The 4,158-nt window shown below is 45.6% G+C and overlaps 1 pseudogene; it reads right to left on the bottom strand.

The window, feature by feature from the left end:
- Nucleotides 1-3,282: 3,282 nt before the first annotated feature.
- LOC101271937 (ADP-ribosylation factor-like protein 2-binding protein) lies at nucleotides 3,283-3,927 on the bottom strand (annotated as a pseudogene).
- Between the last annotated feature and the right edge of the window lie 231 nt (nucleotides 3,928-4,158).

Below are 4,158 nucleotides of genomic sequence, written 5' to 3'. Positions count from 1 at the left end.
TCTAAAGACATACACCACCTGGTAACAATTATACATATATATCACATAAAGGAAAAAGAACTCACATCTGTTAATCATGGAATAATTCATTGGTTCAGATCATACCTTAACATTTCCTTTTATTCTGCCATTTTCTGAAATAACAAAAAAGAATACAGACATATCAAAAAATGAAAGAAAGAAGGAAAGAAAGAAAAGGGGAACGTTTCCGTGGCAAGCTCAGTGTCTGGCACACGGTAGAGACTCAACAAATATTTGAGAAATGAACAAATATATTACTAACAAGATGGGGGAAGGGACTGTTTTGAGTGGCTTCTGTAGCTGGTGGCTACAGAAGGAGACTGGGCCACATCTGTGACCAGGAGCCCTTTGGAGGAAGGGTTTTGCTTCTTGTCTCTCAGGGTGATGGATGAAAAGAGTGACCAGTGGTCCTTGGACAGGGGCTCCTCTGCTGAGCCAGGGACAAAGTTCACACGCTCTACACACAAACTCACACACCTGTCTTTTCCCATTGATCTCATATGATAAGCTCACAGTTTCCCTGGCTGGGTACAAGGTGAAGCTGAGAAACAATGGCTCCTTCTGGGGTGAGGGTGTAGCTCCTGTGTTGCTCTTTCCCTGCTAATTTACACAGACCAGGTCCATAGTCCCTTATTCAAAACCCCTGGGTCTGCCTCCGTTTTGGCCTTCAGCTGCTGTGGGTTTTAGAAAAGTAAAGCAGTGCACATGTTATATATAATTTAAAGCTCTCAACACAGTCTGGGGAAATACCCCTTGACCTAACACATTAATATTTGTGCAGAAAAATATGACCATTCATACTCAGCAGGATCGATAAAAAATGTACAGAGCCTCATCCGTGTCAGGTCAGGTTTTGCCAGCAAATAGACTTTGATGACAAAAAAAAAGAAAAGAAAAAAGAAAAAGTTTTCAGAGTTTTTTGCGTTTCAGAAATGTGAATAAGGTTGTGGGCCTGTGTTCGGTCTTTCTAAAAGTGCCACCTTCCAAAGGTTCATTATTCATTTTACCGCAGAAGCACATACATGTAGCGCTTCAAGCTCTTCTCGGTAATTTCACGTTCTGACGTGTTTATTCCACATGCCCATCCTCTCCACATAGCCTAACACATAATGGGTGCTTAGCGAGTTTTTGTTAACTAAACAAACAACAGTCTTGCAAGATAAAAGTTATGATAACAGTAGTTTACGGCTGATAAAACCAAGCCCCAGGAGGTTGAGGGGCTGGGCCTAGGGTGACTGGCGTCTTGAACCCCTTGTGCTTTGTCCTCACATCCCTGCTGGTTTGCACACAATGGGCCTGAGGGGTTGTAAATACACCCAGGTTTTAAAAGGAAAAGAAGCTGGGTCTGAAGCTGGGGTTCTCGGCAGGGGGCGATTCTGTCTCCGCTCCTGGGGGCTGGGTGGGGGAGGATTTAGCAATGTCTGGAGGTGTTTTTGGTTGTCACAACTTGCCGGGAGTGCTACTGGCATCCGGTGGGTAGAGGTGAGGGATGCTGCTAAACAGCCTAAAACGCACAGTCCTGAAAGTTAATAGTGCTGAGGTTGAGAAACCTAAAGTTTCTAAAGGTATCACCCAATCAACCTTAATTCAGAAAAAGCCCTAATCAAACCTCTTGAATTAGGACAGCATCCGATTCCTGTTGCTGTCACAGCCTCTCCATTACTTTGTGCAAACCCCTTACCTGCCCTGAGGCACCAGGCAGGAACTCGCCCAACCCCTTCTTTCTTTTTTTTGTTTTGTTTTTGTAAAACACCTCAAATGTTACTCATGGTACGAAATTATTTCATAAGCACCGCGTTGGTACAGAAAAACACATAGCCTAGAGCGCATCCTTTAAAACCAGAATAGCCAAGTGAAAAGTCAGTAGAGATTCTTATTTTTACTTGAAAAATAAAAATAAAAACAACCACCACAAAAAAACTAAGGTGCACACTGGGAATTGAACAACTATGGTTTTTCTTTCGAGGGATGTGACACCCATGTTTTCTGGTCAGTAAAGTTCTATCAAACATTGTACTAAACCAAACCAATCCAGGCAGATAGATGACCAGTGAAGCTGTTTGCTATCTCCTGCTTGTACTGAGCTAGACCAGAAGAACACTATCTTGGTGGGATTATTTTGATAGCGAGAAGGAAGTGCAGAGCCCCTATCCCAACAGAAAACCTAAGGAGCTGATTTACACAGAAAGAGTTTTAAGCAAACCTGCACAAACACTAGCATGCTCTAAGAAAGGAAACCTTTTAGACTACTTCCAGCATATACTCATTGTTGCCCAGTAAAATAGGAATACCAACATAGAAAGCATTTTTGCTTTCATAGCACTAACAGCTAGAAAGCACAGCATATAATACTTTGATCTTGAAGTGGGTAATCACAGAAGTTCCAAGATTATATCCACTAGGTTAGCCAGAGTATTCATCTATAAAAATATTTTTTCAAAAACACGTAAATGAGTTATAGAAACAATGGGACTACATCAGGACCAGCAGAAGACAGTGATACAAGGACTACACATATAAGACTAGAAATTGATTTCTTTTTTTAAAAATAAGTTTATTTATTTTTGGCTGCGTTGGGTCTTTGTTGCAGTGCACAGGCTTACTGTGGTGGCTTCTCTTGTTGCGGAACATGGGCTCTAGGTGTGCAGGCTTCAGTAGTTGTGGCTCATAGGCCCTAGAGTGCAGGCTCAGTAGTTGTGGCGCACAGGCTTAGCTGCTCTGCAGCATGCGGGATCTTTGCAGACCAGGGCTCGAACCCATAGTCCCCTTCATTGACAGGTGGATTCTTAACCACTGCGCCACCAGGGAAGCCCAGACATTGATTTTCACATGTAGCTTTTAGGTAAAGGACATCTCTCTAAGTTGATTTCTACAGCCAAGACTAGCTGTGATAGTAGCATTTTCAGAAATCTTGAGATGGGCAGCTAGCTTGAGTTAAACTCTAGATAAACACTCCCAGTCAAAAACCCCATAGAGGCTGCAGGACTGAAACTCTGACCCATATAAGCTGTGAGTGCACAAAAAGCCTGCTGGGACATGCAAGGCCCGCTGGGCAAGAGGGCTGGTGATGGTGGGTTCTCCCAATACGGACACGCTAACATGTATGCTGGGAAAGGGCCCCCCAGGTGGAATGCTGGGCTTGGGCTTGCTGCAGGAGCCACTCAGAAGCCCCTGAGAGAGGTGCCTACTCCGGGAGGAGTACTAGGGTTACTGAAGACAAGAACGTGTCCCTGGAAGGTCAGGTAATTTTCTTCTGACCCATCAATACTTAACATTAATGAAGGGTTGCAGATCAGTCAGTCTTTCCGAGATGTATTCTTCTGACGTCATTAGCCAAAGCCTCTCCCAGTCTATTCGGCTGGTGATGTCCAGAAAGATCCCAATACCTGGAGGTGGGACTTGGGGCCGCATATTGTTCTGGGAACCTGGCAATGAAGATGATTTGCGCAATGAAGATGATTTGCACAATGAAGTAACCACTAAACCGCAGCTTAAGTCCAGTACTCGGCCTTCTTTTTCTGCTCGAGAGTCCAGGAACATTTCCTTAAAAGCCAGAAAATCCGTAAACGTGAGCAGCATGTCGAAGATGTCACTGGCCACTTCATCTTTATGGTGCTGTAAAGTTGTAGTGAAAGCCTCCATGTTAAATCCAGGAATCCGCTCCAACAGCTCTTCTATATACTTTTCTATCAAAGAAATACATTCGTTAAAAACAGGCGTGTATGTGAGCTTCTTCTCTTCCGTGTCTTCAAACTCCTGGTAGTAAATCCTTGTCCGTGAAATTCCTCTGTAATAAACGGAACTCATCATCCATGATAATGTCCTCTAAATATCCAACCACAGCATCAAATTCTGCATCAGAGGTGGAAGAGAAAGTGCGAAGCTCTCTTCCTCTACGGCGTCCATCGCCGCCGCCACTGTCTCATCCACCGGGCGCGGGCGAGGTGCCCGCGGGCCTTGTACCCCACCCGCGGCCCGGGCCCGGGCGCAGCCTCAGCTCTGCTCCGCAGACACCCAAGCGGCACCGGGGAGGCCTCGCCGCCGAGGCCACTCCTGGCTCATGGCCCAGCCGGGTAGCGCATGCGCACGAGGCCTGGGCCTCAGGCTCCCTGGCTGCGGCCACGCGCCGGCCTCGAA

Source organism: Orcinus orca, chromosome 17, assembly GCF_937001465.1.
Source record: "Orcinus orca chromosome 17, mOrcOrc1.1, whole genome shotgun sequence".
NCBI lineage: Eukaryota > Metazoa > Chordata > Mammalia > Artiodactyla > Delphinidae > Orcinus > Orcinus orca.
This window is presented reverse-complemented; position numbering and strand designations above follow the sequence as displayed.